Raw genomic sequence first — 16,078 nt, forward strand, 5'->3', positions numbered from 1 at the left:
TTATATCGAAGGATGGACCCCACACCGAAGTTGTCCCCACCTCAAACTTGTGCTGCCCTGATACACCCAAGGGAGCCCTACAAACTGACATCAGGAACCTGGACTGCTGAGTTTTCTTTCCCAGGGAAAATGGAAAAAGGATGTGCCCGGGGGCCCCTGGCCCTGACTGCAAAGAATCCATATATCGAAGGATGGACCCCACACCGAAGTTGTCCCCACCTCAAACTTGTGCTGCCCTGATAGACCCAAGGGAGCCCTACAAACTGACATCAGGAACCTGGACTGCTGAGTTTTCTTTCCCAGGGAAAATGGAAAAAGGATGTGCCCAGGGGCCCCTGGCCCTGACTGCAAAAATCCTTATATCGAAGGATGGACCCCACACCGAAGTTGTCCCCACCTCAAACTTGTGCTGCCCTGATACACCCAAGGGAGCCCTACAAACTGACATCAGGAACCTGGACTGCTGAGTTTTCTTTCCCAGGGAAAATGGAAAAAGGATGTGCCCAAGGGCCCCTGGCCCTGACTGCAAAAAATCCTTATATCGAAGGATGCACCCCACACCGAAGTTGTCCCCACCTCAAACTTGTGCTGCCCTGATAGACCCAAGGGAGCCCTACAAACTGACATCAGGAACCTGGACTGCTGAGTTTTCTTTCCCAGGGAAAATGGAAAAAGGATGTGCCCTGGGGCCCCTGGCCCTGACTGCAAAAAATCCTTATATCGAAGGATGGAGCCCACACCGAAGTTGTCCCCACCTCAAACTTGTGCTGCCCTGATAGACCCAAGGGAGCCCTACAAACTGACATCAGGAACCTGGACTGCTGAGTTTTCTTTCCCAGGGAAAATGGAAAAAGGATGTGCCCACGGGCCCCGGCCCTGGGCAGGGACCTCACTGCAAAAAATCCTTATATCGAAGGATGGAGCCCACACCGAAGTTGTCCCCACCTCAAACTTGTGCTGCCCTGATAGACCCAAGGGAGCCCTACAAACTGACATCAGGAACCTGGACTGCTGAGTTTTCTTTCCCAGGGAAAATGGAAAAAGGATGTGCCCAGGGGCCCCTGGCCCTGACTGCAAAAATCCTTATATCGAAGGATGGACCCCACACCGAAGTTGTCCCCACCTCAAACTTGTGCTGCCCTGATAGACCCAAGGGAGCCCTACAAACTGACATCAGGAACCTGGACTGCTGAGTTTTCTTTCCCAGGGAAAATGGAAAAAGGATGTGCCCAAGGGCCCCTGGCCCTGACTGCAAAAAATCCTTATATCGAAGGATGCACCCCACACCGAAGTTGTCCCCACCTCAAACTTGTGCTGCCCTGATAGACCCAAGGGAGCCCTACAAACTGACATCAGGAACCTGGACTGCTGAGTTTTCTTTCCCAGGGAAAATGGAAAAAGGATGTGCCCAGGGGCCCCTGGCCCTGACTGCAAAATATCCTTATATTGAAGGATGGAACCCACACCGAAGCTGTGCCCACCTCAAACTTGTACTGCCCTGATAGACCCAAGGCAGCCCTACAAACTGACATCAGGAACCTGGACTGCTGAGTTTTCTTTCCCAGGGAAAATGGAAAAAGGATGTGCCCAAGGGCCCCTGGCCCTGACTGCAAAAAATCCTTATATCGAAGGATGGACCCCACACCGAAGTTGTCCCCACCTCAAACTTGTGCTGCCCTGATACACCCAAGAGAACCCTACAAACTGACATCAGGAACCTGGACTGCTGAGTTTTCTTTCCCAGGGAAAAAGGAAAAAGGATGTTCCCGGGGGCCCCTGGCCCTGACTGCAAAGTATCCTTATATCGAAGGATGGAGCCCACACCGAAGTTGTCCCCACCTCAAACTTGTGCTGCCCTGATAGACCCAAGGGAGCCCTACAAACTGACATCAGGAACCTGGACTGCTGAGCTTTCTTTCCCAGGGAAAATGGCCAAAGGTTGTGCCCGGGGGCCCCTGGCCCTGACTGAAAAAAATCCTTATATCGAAGGATGGACCCCGCACCGAAGTTGTCCCCACCTCAAACTTGTGCTGCCCTGATAGACCCAAGGGAGCCCTACAAACTGACATCAGGAACCTGGACTGCTGAGTTTTCTTTCCCAGGGAAAATGGCCAAATGATGTGCCCAGGGGCCCCTGGACCTGGGTAGGGACCTCGTTGCAAAGAATCCTTATATCGAAGGATGGACCCCACACCGAAGTTGTCCCCACCTCAAACTTGTGCTGCCCTGATAGACCCAAGGGAGCCCTACAAACTGACATCAGGAACCTGGACTGCTGAGTTTTCTTTCCCAGGGAAAATGGCCAAAGGATGTGCCCAGGGGCCCCTGGCCCTGACTGCAAAATATCCTTATATTGAAGGATGGAACCCACACCGAATCTGTGCCCACCTCAAACTTGTACTGCCCTGATAGACCCAAGGGAGCCCTACAAACTGACATCAGGAACCTGGACTGCTGAGTTTTCTTTCCCAGGGAAAATGGAAAAAGGATGTGCCCAGGGGCCCCTGGCCCTGACTGCAAAAAATCCTTATATCGAAGGATGGACCCCACACCGAAGTTGTCCCCACCTCAAACTTGTGCTGCCCTGATAGACCCAAGGGAGCCCTACAAACTGACATCAGGAACCTGGACTGCTGAGTTTTCTTTCCCAGGGAAAATGGAAAAAGGATGTGCCCAGGGTCCCCTAGCCCTGGACAGGGCCCTCACTAAAAAAAATCCTTATATCGAAGGATGGACCCCACACCGAAGTTGTCCCCACCTCAAACTTGTGCTGCCCTGATAGACCCAAGGGAGCCCTACAAACTGACATCAGGAACCTGGACTGCTGAGTTTTCTTTCCCAGGGAAAATGGAAAAAGGATGTGCCCGGGGGCCCCTGGCCCTGACTGCAAAGAATCCATATATCGAAGGATGGACCCCACACCGAAGTTGTCCCCACCTCAAACTTGTGCTGCCCTGATAGACCCAAGGGAGCCCTACAAACTGACATCAGGAACCTGGACTGCTGAGTTTTCTTTCCCAGGGAAAATGGCCAAAGGTTGTGCCCGGGGGCCCCAGGCCCTGACTGAAAAAAATCCTTATATCGAAGGATGGACCCCACACCGAAGTTGTCCCCACCTCAAACTTGTGCTGCCCTGATAGACCCAAGGGAGCCCTACAAACTGACATCAGGAACCTGGACTGCTGAGTTTTCTTTCCCAGGGAAAATGGCCAAATGATGTGCCCAGGGGCCCCTGGACCTGGGTAGGGACCTCATTGCAAAGAATCCTTATATCGAAGGATGGACCCCGCACCGAAGTTGTCCCCACGTCAAACTTGTGCTGCCCTGATAGACCCAAGGGAGCCCTACAAACTGACATCAGGAACCTGGACTGCTGAGTTTTCTTTCCCAGGGAAAATGGAAAAAGGATGTGCCCAGGGGCCCCTGGCCCTGACTGCAAAAAATCCTTATATCGAAGGATGGAGCCCACACCGAAGTTGTCCCCACCTCAAACTTGTGCTGCCCTGATACACCCAAGGGAGCCCTACAAACTGACATCAGGAACCTGGACTGCTGAGTTTTCTTTCCCAGGGAAAATGGAAAAAGGATGTGCCCAGGGGCTCCTGGCCCTGACTGCAAAAAATCCTTATATCGAAGGATGGACCCCACACCGAAGTTGTCCCCACCTCAAACTTGTGCTGCCCTGATAAACCCAAGGCAGCCCTACAAACTGACATCAGGAACCTGGACTGCTGAGTTTTCTTTCCCAGGGAAAATGGAAAAAGGATGTGCCCAGGGTCCCCTAGCCCTGGACAGGGCCCTCACTAAAAAAAATCCTAATATCGAAGGATGGACCCCACACCGAAGTTGTCCCCACCTCAAACTTGTGCTGCCCTGATACACCCAAGGGAGCCCTACAAACTGACATCAGGAACCTGGACTGCTGAGTTTTCTTTCCCAGGGAAAATGGCCAAAGGTTGTGCCCGGGAGCCCTTGGCCCTGACTGAAAAAAATCCTTATATCGAAGGATGGACCCCGCACCGAAGTTGTCCCCACCTCAAACTTGTGCTGCCCTGATAGACCCAAGGGAGCCCTACAAACTGACATCAGGAACCTGGACTGCTGAGTTTTCTTTCCCAGGGAAAATGGAAAAAGGATGTGCCCAGGGGCCCCTGGCCATGACTGCAAAAAATCCTTATATCGAAGGATGGACCCCACACCGAAGTTCTCCCCACCTCAAACTTGTGCTGCCCTGATACACCCAAGAGAACCCTACAAACTGATATCAGGAACCTGGACTGCTGAGTTTTCTTTCCCAGGGAAAATGGAAAAAGGATGTGCCCTGGGGCCCCTGGCCCTGACTGCAAAAAATCCTTATATCGAAGGATGGAGCCCACACCGAAGTTGTCCCCACCTCAAACTTGTGCTGCCCTGATAGACCCAAGGGAGCCCTACAAACTGACATCAGGAACCTGGACTGCTGAGTTTTCTTTCCCAGGGAAAATGGAAAAAGGATGTGCCCACGGGCCCCGGCCCTGGGCAGGGACCTCACTGCAAAAAATCCTTATATCGAAGGATGGAGCCCACACCGAAGTTGTCCCCACCTCAAACTTGTGCTGCCCTGATAGACCCAAGGGAGCCCTACAAACTGACATCAGGAACCTGGACTGCTGAGTTTTCTTTCCCAGGGAAAATGGAAAAAGGATGTGCCCAGGGGCCCCTGGCCCTGACTGCAAAAATCCTTATATCGAAGGATGGACCCCACACCGAAGTTGTCCCCACCTCAAACTTGTGCTGCCCTGATAGACCCAAGGGAGCCCTACAAACTGACATCAGGAACCTGGACTGCTGAGTTTTCTTTCCCAGGGAAAATGGAAAAAGGATGTGCCCAAGGGCCCCTGGCCCTGACTGCAAAAAATCCTTATATCGAAGGATGCACCCCACACCGAAGTTGTCCCCACCTCAAACTTGTGCTGCCCTGATAGACCCAAGGGAGCCCTACAAACTGACATCAGGAACCTGGACTGCTGAGTTTTCTTTCCCAGGGAAAATGGAAAAAGGATGTGCCCAGGGGCCCCTGGCCCTGACTGCAAAATATCCTTATATTGAAGGATGGAACCCACACCGAAGCTGTGCCCACCTCAAACTTGTACTGCCCTGATAGACCCAAGGCAGCCCTACAAACTGACATCAGGAACCTGGACTGCTGAGTTTTCTTTCCCAGGGAAAATGGAAAAAGGATGTGCCCAGGGGCCCCTGGCCCTGACTGCAAAAAATCCTTATATCGAAGGATGCACCCCACACCGAAGTTGTCCCCACCTCAAACTTGTGCTGCCCTGATAGACCCAAGGGAGCCCTACAAACTGACATCAGGAACCTGGACTGCTGAGTTTTCTTTCCCAGGGAAAATGGAAAAAGGATGTGCCCAGGGGCCCCTGGCCATGACTGCAAAAAATCCTTATATCGAAGGATGGACCCCACACCGAAGTTCTCCCCACCTCAAACTTGTGCTGCCCTGATAGACCCAAGAGAAACCTACAAACTGATATCAGGAACCTGGACTGCTGAGTTTTCTTTCCCAGGGAAAATGGAAAAAGGATGTGCCCTGGGGCCCCTGGCCCTGACTGCAAAAAATCCTTATATCGAAGGATGGAGCCCACACCGAAGTTGTCCCCACCTCAAACTTGTGCTGCCCTGATAGACCCAAGGGAGCCCTACAAACTGACATCAGGAACCTGGACTGCTGAGTTTTCTTTCCCAGGGAAAATGGAAAAAGGATGTGCCCACGGGCCCCGGCCCTGGGCAGGGACCTCACTGCAAAAAATCCTTATATCGAAGGATGGAGCCCACACCGAAGTTGTCCCCACCTCAAACTTGTGCTGCCCTGATAGACCCAAGGGAGCCCTACAAACTGACATCAGGAACCTGGACTGCTGAGTTTTCTTTCCCAGGGAAAATGGAAAAAGGATGTGCCCAGGGGCCCCTGGCCCTGACTGCAAAAATCCTTATATCGAAGGATGGACCCCACACCGAAGTTGTCCCCACCTCAAACTTGTGCTGCCCTGATAGACCCAAGGGAGCCCTACAAACTGACATCAGGAACCTGGACTGCTGAGTTTTCTTTCCCAGGGAAAATGGAAAAAGGATGTGCCCAAGGGCCCCTGGCCCTGACTGCAAAAAATCCTTATATCGAAGGATGCACCCCACACCGAAGTTGTCCCCACCTCAAACTTGTGCTGCCCTGATAGACCCAAGGGAGCCCTACAAACTGACATCAGGAACCTGGACTGCTGAGTTTTCTTTCCCAGGGAAAATGGAAAAAGGATGTGCCCAGGGGCCCCTGGCCCTGACTGCAAAATATCCTTATATTGAAGGATGGAACCCACACCGAAGCTGTGCCCACCTCAAACTTGTACTGCCCTGATAGACCCAAGGCAGCCCTACAAACTGACATCAGGAACCTGGACTGCTGAGTTTTCTTTCCCAGGGAAAATGGAAAAAGGATGTGCCCAGGGGCCCCTGGCCCTGACTGCAAAAAATCCTTATATCGAAGGATGGACCCCACACCGAAGTTGTCCCCACCTCAAACTTGTGCTGCCCTGATAGACCCAAGGGAGCCCTACAAACTGACATCAGGAACCTGGACTGCTGAGTTTTCTTTCCCAGGGAAAATGGCCAAAGGTTGTGCCCGGGGGCCCCTGGCCCTGACTGAAAAAAATCCTTATATCGAAGGATGGACCCCACACCGAAGTTGTCCCCACCTCAAACTTGTGCTGCCCTGATACACCCAAGAGAACCCTACAAACTGACATCAGGAACCTGGACTGCTGAGTTTTCTTTCCCAGGGAAAAAGGAAAAAGGATGTTCCCGGGGGCCCCTGGCCCTGACTGCAAAGTATCCTTATATCGAAGGATGGAGCCCACACCGAAGTTGTCCCCACCTCAAACTTGTGCTGCCCTGATAGACCCAAGGGAGCCCTACAAACTGACATCAGGAACCTGGACTGCTGAGCTTTCTTTCCCAGGGAAAATGGCCAAAGGTTGTGCCCGGGGGCCCCTGGCCCTGACTGAAAAAAATCCTTATATCGAAGGATGGACCCCGCACCGAAGTTGTCCCCACCTCAAACTTGTGCTGCCCTGATAGACCCAAGGGAGCCCTACAAACTGACATCAGGAACCTGGACTGCTGAGTTTTCTTTCCCAGGGAAAATGGCCAAATGATGTGCCCAGGGGCCCCTGGACCTGGGTAGGGACCTCGTTGCAAAGAATCCTTATATCGAAGGATGGACCCCACACCGAAGTTGTCCCCACCTCAAACTTGTGCTGCCCTGATAGACCCAAGGGAGCCCTACAAACTGACATCAGGAACCTGGACTGCTGAGTTTTCTTTCCCAGGGAAAATGGAAAAAGGATGTGCCCAGGGTCCCCTGGCCCTGACTGCAAAAAATCCTTATATCGAAGGATGGACCCCACACCGAAGTTGTCCCCACCTCAAACTTGTGCTGCCCTGATAAACCCAAGGCAGCCCTACAAACTGACATCAGGAACCTGGACTGCTGAGTTTTCTTTCCCAGGGAAAATGGCCAAAGGATGTGCCCAGGGGCCCCTGGCCCTGACTGCAAAATATCCTTATATTGAAGGATGGAACCCACACCGAATCTGTGCCCACCTCAAACTTGTACTGCCCTGATAGACCCAAGGGAGCCCTACAAACTGACATCAGGAACCTGGACTGCTGAGTTTTCTTTCCCAGGGAAAATGGAAAAAGGATGTGCCCAGGGGCCCCTGGCCCTGACTGCAAAAAATCCTTATATCGAAGGATGGACCCCACACCGAAGTTGTCCCCACCTCAAACTTGTGCTGCCCTGATAGACCCAAGGGAGCCCTACAAACTGACATCAGGAACCTGGACTGCTGAGTTTTCTTTCCCAGGGAAAATGGAAAAAGGATGTGCCCAGGGTCCCCTAGCCCTGGACAGGGCCCTCACTAAAAAAAATCCTTATATCGAAGGATGGACCCCACACCGAAGTTGTCCCCACCTCAAACTTGTGCTGCCCTGATAGACCCAAGGGAGCCCTACAAACTGACATCAGGAACCTGGACTGCTGAGTTTTCTTTCCCAGGGAAAATGGAAAAAGGATGTGCCCGGGGGCCCCTGGCCCTGACTGCAAAAAATCCTTATATCGAAGGATGGACCCCACACCGAAGTTGTCCCCACCTCAAACTTGTGCTGCCCTGATACACCCAAGGGAGCCCTACAAACTGACATCAGGAACCTGGACTGCTGAGTTTTCTTTCCCAGGGAAAATGGAAAAAGGATGTGCCCGGGGGCCCCTGGCCCTGACTGCAAAGAATCCATATATCGAAGGATGGACCCCACACCGAAGTTGTCCCCACCTCAAACTTGTGCTGCCCTGATAGACCCAAGGGAGCCCTACAAACTGACATCAGGAACCTGGACTGCTGAGTTTTCTTTCCCAGGGAAAATGGCCAAAGGTTGTGCCCGGGGGCCCCAGGCCCTGACTGAAAAAAATCCTTATATCGAAGGATGGACCCCACACCGAAGTTGTCCCCACCTCAAACTTGTGCTGCCCTGATAGACCCAAGGGAGCCCTACAAACTGACATCAGGAACCTGGACTGCTGAGTTTTCTTTCCCAGGGAAAATGGCCAAATGATGTGCCCAGGGGCCCCTGGACCTGGGTAGGGACCTCATTGCAAAGAATCCTTATATCGAAGGATGGACCCCGCACCGAAGTTGTCCCCACGTCAAACTTGTGCTGCCCTGATAGACCCAAGGGAGCCCTACAAACTGACATCAGGAACCTGGACTGCTGAGTTTTCTTTCCCAGGGAAAATGGAAAAAGGATGTGCCCAGGGGCCCCGGCCCTGGGCAGGGACCTCACTGCAAAAAATCCTTATATCGAAGGATGGACCCCACACCGAAGTTGTCCCCACCTCAAACTTGTGCTGCCCTGATAGACCCAAGGCAGCCCTACAAACTGACATCAGGAACCTGGACTGCTGAGTTTTCTTTCCCAGGGAAAATGGAAAAAGGATGTGCCCAGGGGCCCCTGGCCCTGACTGCAAAATATCCTTATATTGAATGATGGAACCCACACCGAAGCTGTGCCCACCTCAAACTTGTACTGCCCTGATAGACCCAAGGCAGCCCTACAAACTGACATCAGGAACCTGGACTGCTGAGTTTTCTTTCCCAGGGAAAATGGAAAAAGGATGTGCCCAGGGGCCCCTGGCCCTGACTGCAAAAAATCCTTATATCGAAGGATGCACCCCACACCGAAGTTGTCCCCACCTCAAACTTGTGCTGCCCTGATAGACCCAAGGGAGCCCTACAAACTGACATCAGGAACCTGGACTGCTGAGTTTTCTTTCCCAGGGAAAATGGAAAAAGGATGTGCCCAGGGTCCCCTAGCCCTGGACAGGGCCCTCACTAAAAAAAATCCTTATATCGAAGGATGGACCCCACACCGAAGTTGTCCCCACCTCAAACTTGTGCTGCCCTGATACACCCAAGGGAGCCCTACAAACTCACATCAGGAACCTGGACTGCTGAGTTTTCTTTCCCAGGGAAAATGGCCAAATGATGTGCCCAGGGGCCCCTGGCCCTGACTGCAAAGAATCCTTATATCGAAGGATGGACCCCACACCGAAGTTGTCCCCACCTCAAACTTGTGCTGCCCTGATACACCCAAGGGAGCCCTACAAACTGACATCAGGAACCTGGACTGCTGAGTTTTCTTTCCCAGGGAAAATGGAAAAAGGATGTGCCCGGGGGCCCCTGGCCCTGACTGCAAAGAATCCTTATATCGAAGGATGGACCCCACACCGAAGTTGTCCCCACCTCAAACTTGTGCTGCCCTGATAGACCCAAGGGAGCCCTACAAACTGACATCAGGAACCTGGACTGCTGAGTTTTCTTTCCCAGGGAAAATGGCCAAAGGTTGTGCCCGGGGGGCCAGGCCCTGACTGAAAAAAATCCTTATATCGAAGGATGGACCCCACACCGAAGTTGTCCCCACCTCAAACTTGTGCTGCCCTGATAGACCCAAGGGAGCCCTACAAACTGACATCAGGAACCTGGACTGCTGAGTTTTCTTTCCCAGGGAAAATGGCCAAATGATGTGCCCAGGGGCCCCTGGACCTGGGTAGGGACCTCATTGCAAAGAATCCTTATATCGAAGGATGGACCCCACACCGAAGTTGTCCCCACCTCAAACTTGTGCTGCTCTGATAGACCCAAGGGAGCCCTACAAACTGACATCAGGAACCTGGACTGCTGAGTTTTCTTTCCCAGGGAAAATGGAAAAAGGATGTGCCCAGGGGCCCCGGCCCTGGGCAGGGACCTCACTGCAAAAAATTCTTATATCGAAGGATGGACCCCACACCGAAGTTGTCCCCACCTCAAACTTGTGCTGCCCTGATAGACCCAAGGGAGCCATACAAACTGACATCAGGAACCTGGACTGCTGAGTTTTCTTTCCCAGGGAAAATGGCCAAATGATGTGCCCAGGGGCCCCTGGACCTGGGTAGGGACCTCATTGCAAAGAATCCTTATATCGAAGGATGGACCCCACACCGAAGTTGTCCCCACCTCAAACTTGTGCTGCCCTGATAAACCCAAGGCAGCCCTACAAACTGACATCAGGAACCTGGACTGCTGAGTTTTCTTTCCCAGGGAAAATGGAAAAAGGATGTGCCCAGGGGCCCCTGGCCCTGACTGCAAAATATCCTTATATTGAATGATGGAACCCACACCGAAGCTGTGCCCACCTCAAACTTGTACTGCCCTGATAGACCCAAGGGAGCCCTACAAACTGACATCAGGAACCTGGACTGCTGAGTTTTCTTTCCCAGGGAAAATGGAAAAAGGATGTGCCCAGGGTCCCCTAGCCCTGGACAGGGCCCTCACTAAAAAAAATCCTTATATTGAAGGATGCACCCCACACCGAAGTTGTCCCCACCTCAAACTTGTGCTGCCCTGATAGACCTAAGGGAGCCCTACAAACTGACATCAGGAACCTGGACTGCTGAGTTTTCTTTCCCAGGGAAAATGGAAAAAGGATGTGCCCGGGGGCCCCTGGCCCTGACTGCAAAAAATCCTTATATCGAAGGATGGACCCCACACCGAAGTTGTCCCCACCTCAAACTTGTGCTGCCCTGATAGACCCAAGGGAGCCCTACAAACTGACATCAGGAACCTGGACTGCTGAGTTTTCTTTCCCAGGGAAAATGGAAAAAGGATGTGCCCCGGGGCCCCTGGCCCTGACTGCAAAGAATCCTTATATCGAAGGATGGACCCCACACCGAAGTTGTCCCCACCTCAAACTTGTGCTGCCCTGATAGACCCAAGGGAGCCCTACAAACTGACATCAGGAACCTGGACTGCTGAGTTTTCTTTCCCAGGGGAAATGGCCAAAGGTTGTGCCCGGGGGCCCCTGGCCCTGACTGAAAAAAATCCTTATATCGAAGGATGGACCCCACACCGAAGTTGTCCCCACCATAAACTTGTGCTGCCCTGATACACCCAAGAGAACCCTACAAACTGACATCAGGAACCTGGACTGCTGAGTTTTCTTTCCCAGGGAAAAAGGAAAAAGTATGTGCCCAGGGGCCCCTGGCCCTGACTGCAAAATATCCTTATATTGAATGATGGAACCCACACCGAAGCTGTGCCCACCTCAAACTTGTACTGCCCTGATAGACCCAAGGCAGCCCTACAAACTGACATCAGGAACCTGGACTGCTGAGTTTTCTTTCCCAGGGAAAATGGAAAAAGGATGTGCCCAGGGGCCCCTGGCCCTGACTGCAAAAAATCCTTATATCGAAGGATGCACCCCACACCGAAGTTGTCCCCACCTCAAACTTGTGCTGCCCTGATAGACCCAAGGGAGCCCTACAAACTGACATCAGGAACCTGGACTGCTGAGTTTTCTTTCCCAGGGAAAATGGAAAAAGGATGTGCCCAGGGTCCCCTAGCCCTGGACAGGGCCCTCACTAAAAAAAATCCTTATATCGAAGGATGCACCCCACACCGAAGTTGTCCCCACCTCAAACTTGTGCTGCCCTGATAGACCCAAGGGAGCCCTACAAACTGACATCAGGAACCTGGACTGCTGAGTTTTCTTTCCCAGGGAAAATGGAAAAAGGATGTGCCCGGGGGCCCCTGGCCCTGACTGCAAAAAATCCTTATATCGAAGGATGGACCCCACACCGAAGTTGTCCCCACCTCAAACTTGTGCTGCCCTGATAGACCCAAGGGAGCCCTACAAACTGACATCAGGAACCTGGACTGCTGAGTTTTCTTTCCCAGGGAAAATGGAAAAAGGATGTGCCCCGGGGCCCCTGGCCCTGACTGCAAAGAATCCTTATATCGAAGGATGGACCCCACACCGAAGTTGTCCCCACCTCAAACTTGTGCTGCCCTGATAGACCCAAGGGAGCCCTACAAACTGACATCAGGAACCTGGACTGCTGAGTTTTCTTTCCCAGGGAAAATGGAAAAAGGATGTGCCCAGGGGCCCCTGGACCTGGGTAGGGACCTCATTGCAAAGAATCCTTATATCGAAGGATGGACCCCACACCGAAGTTGTCCCCACCTCAAACTTGTGCTGCTCTGATAGACCCAAGGGAGCCCTACAAACTGACATCAGGAACCTGGACTGCTGAGTTTTCTTTCCCAGGGAAAATGGAAAAAGGATGTGCCCAGGGTCCCCTGGCCCTGACTGCAAAAAATCCTTATATCGAAGGATGGACCCCACACCGAAGTTGTCCCCACCTCAAACTTGTGCTGCCCTGATACACCCAAGGGAGCCCTACAAATTGACATCAGGAACCTGGACTGCTGAGTTTTCTTTCCCAGGGAAAATGGAAAAAGGATGTGCCCAGGGGCCCCTGGCCCTGACTGCAAAAAATCCTTATATCGAAGGATGCACCCCACACCGAAGTTGTCCCCACCTCAAACTTGTGCTGCCCTGATAGACCCAAGGGAGCCCTACAAACTGACATCAGGAACCTGGACTGCTGAGTTTTCTTTCCCAGGGAAAATGGCCAAAGGCTGTGCCCAGGGGCCCCTGGCCCTGACTGCAAAAAATCCTTATATCGAAGGATGGAGCCCACACCGAAGTTGTCCCCACCTCAAACTTGTGCTACCCTGATACATCCAAGGGAGCCCTACAAACTGACATCAGGAACCTGGACTGCTGAGTTTTCTTTCCCAGGGAAAATGGAAAAAGGATGTGCCCAGGGGCTCCTGGCCTTGACTGCAAAAAATCCTTATATCGAAGGATGGACCCCACACCGAAGTTGTCCCCACCTCAAACTTGTGCTGCCCTGATAAACCCAAGGCAGCCCTACAAACTGACATCAGGAACCTGGACTGCTGAGTTTTCTTTCCCAGGGAAAATGGAAAAAGGATGTGCCCAGGGGCCCCTGGCCCTGACTGCAAAATATCCATATATCGAAGGATGGAGCCCACACCGAAGTTGTCCCCACCTCAAACTTGTGCTACCCTGATACATCCAAGGGAGCCCTACAAACTGACATCAGGAACCTGGACTGCTGAGTTTTCTTTCCCAGGGAAAATGGAAAAAGGATGTGCCCGGGGGCCCCTGGCCCTGACTGCAAAAAATCCTTATATCGAAGGATGGACCCCACACCGAAGTTGTCCCCACCTCAAACTTGTGCTGCCCTGATAGACCCAAGGGAGCCCTACAAACTGACATCAGGAACCTGGACTGCTGAGTTTTCTTTCCCAGGGAAAATGGAAAAAGGATGTGCCCCGGGGCCCCTGGCCCTGACTGCAAAGAATCCTTATATCGAAGGATGGACCCCACACCGAAGTTGTCCCCACCTCAAACTTGTGCTGCCCTGATAGACCCAAGGGAGCCCTACAAACTGACATCAGGAACCTGGACTGCTGAGTTTTCTTTCCCAGGGGAAATGGCCAAAGGTTGTGCCCGGGGGCCCCTGGCCCTGACTGAAAAAAATCCTTATATCGAAGGATGGACCCCACACCGAAGTTGTCCCCACCATAAACTTGTGCTGCCCTGATACACCCAAGAGAACCCTACAAACTGACATCAGGAACCTGGACTGCTGAGTTTTCTTTCCCAGGGAAAAAGGAAAAAGTATGTGCCCAGGGGCCCCTGGCCCTGACTGCAAAATATCCTTATATTGAATGATGGAACCCACACCGAAGCTGTGCCCACCTCAAACTTGTGCTGCCCTGATAGACCCAAGGCAGCCCTACAAACTGACATCAGGAACCTGGACTGCTGAGTTTTCTTTCCCAGGGAAAATGGAAAAAGGATGTGCCCAGGGGCCCCTGGCCCTGACTGCAAAAAATCCTTATATCGAAGGATGCACCCCACACCGAAGTTGTCCCCACCTCAAACTTGTGCTGCCCTGATAGACCCAAGGGAGCCCTACAAACTGACATCAGGAACCTGGACTGCTGAGTTTTCTTTCCCAGGGAAAATGGAAAAAGGATGTGCCCAGGGTCCCCTAGCCCTGGACAGGGCCCTCACTAAAAAAAATCCTTATATCGAAGGATGCACCCCACACCGAAGTTGTCCCCACCTCAAACTTGTGCTGCCCTGATAGACCCAAGGGAGCCCTACAAACTGACATCAGGAACCTGGACTGCTGAGTTTTCTTTCCCAGGGAAAATGGAAAAAGGATGTGCCCGGGGGCCCCTGGCCCTGACTGCAAAAAATCCTTATATCGAAGGATGGACCCCACACCGAAGTTGTCCCCACCTCAAACTTGTGCTGCCCTGATAGACCCAAGGGAGCCCTACAAACTGACATCAGGAACCTGGACTGCTGAGTTTTCTTTCCCAGGGAAAATGGAAAAAGGATGTGCCCCGGGGCCCCTGGCCCTGACTGCAAAGAATCCTTATATCGAAGGATGGACCCCACACCGAAGTTGTCCCCACCTCAAACTTGTGCTGCCCTGATAGACCCAAGGGAGCCCTACAAACTGACATCAGGAACCTGGACTGCTGAGTTTTCTTTCCCAGGGAAAATGGAAAAAGGATGTGCCCAGGGGCCCCTGGACCTGGGTAGGGACCTCATTGCAAAGAATCCTTATATCGAAGGATGGACCCCACACCGAAGTTGTCCCCACCTCAAACTTGTGCTGCTCTGATAGACCCAAGGGAGCCCTACAAACTGACATCAGGAACCTGGACTGCTGAGTTTTCTTTCCCAGGGAAAATGGAAAAAGGATGTGCCCAGGGTCCCCTGGCCCTGACTGCAAAAAATCGTTATATCGAAGGATGGACCCCACACCGAAGTTGTCCCCACCTCAAACTTGTGCTGCCCTGATACACCCAAGGGAGCCCTACAAATTGACATCAGGAACCTGGACTGCTGAGTTTTCTTTCCCAGGGAAAATGGAAAAAGGATGTGCCCAGGGGCCCCTGGCCCTGACTGCAAAAAATCCTTATATCGAAGGATGCACCCCACACCGAAGTTGTCCCCACCTCAAACTTGTGCTGCCCTGATAGACCCAAGGGAGCCCTACAAACTGACATCAGGAACCTGGACTGCTGAGTTTTCTTTCCCAGGGAAAATGGAAAAAGGATGTGCCCAGGGGCCCCTGGCCCTGACTGCAAAAAATCCTTATATCGAAGGATGGAGCCCACACCGAAGTTGTCCCCACCTCAAACTTGTGCTACCCTGATACATCCAAGGGAGCCCTACAAACTGACATCAGGAACCTGGACTGCTGAGTTTTCTTTCCCAGGGAAAATGGAAAAAGGATGTGCCCAGGGGCTCCTGGCCTTGACTGCAAAAAATCCTTATATCGAAGGATGGACCCCACACCGAAGTTGTCCCCACCTCAAACTTGTGCTGCCCTGATAAACCCAAGGCAGCCCTACAAACTGACATCAGGAACCTGGACTGCTGAGTTTTCTTTCCCAGGGAAAATGGAAAAAGGATGTGCCCAGGGGCCCCTGGCCCTGACTGCAAAATATCCATATATCGAAGGATGGAGCCCACACCGAAGTTGTCCCCACCTCAAACTTGTGCTACCCTGATACATCCAAGGGAGCCCTACAAACTGACATCAGGA

The 16,078-nt window shown here is 52.5% G+C and overlaps 1 protein-coding gene across 12 annotated transcripts in view; it reads left to right on the forward strand.

Moving 5' to 3' along the window:
- The window catches only part of LOC110472503 (uncharacterized), a 111,214-nt gene that overhangs the window by 78,024 nt on the left and 17,112 nt on the right, over positions 1–16,078 (forward strand). For all 12 annotated transcript variants that reach the window (XR_014949790.1, XR_014949788.1, XR_014949789.1 and 9 more), the window contains one exon: positions 1–16,078. This exon is cut by the window's left edge and continues 14,440 nt beyond it; it is cut by the window's right edge and continues 17,112 nt beyond it. The gene's annotated coding sequence lies outside the window, so the exon portion shown is untranslated.

The sequence above is a fragment of the Lonchura striata genome, chromosome 21 (genome assembly GCF_050655825.1).
Source record: "Lonchura striata isolate lonStrDom1 chromosome 21, ASM5065582v1, whole genome shotgun sequence".
Lineage (NCBI taxonomy): Eukaryota > Metazoa > Chordata > Aves > Passeriformes > Estrildidae > Lonchura > Lonchura striata.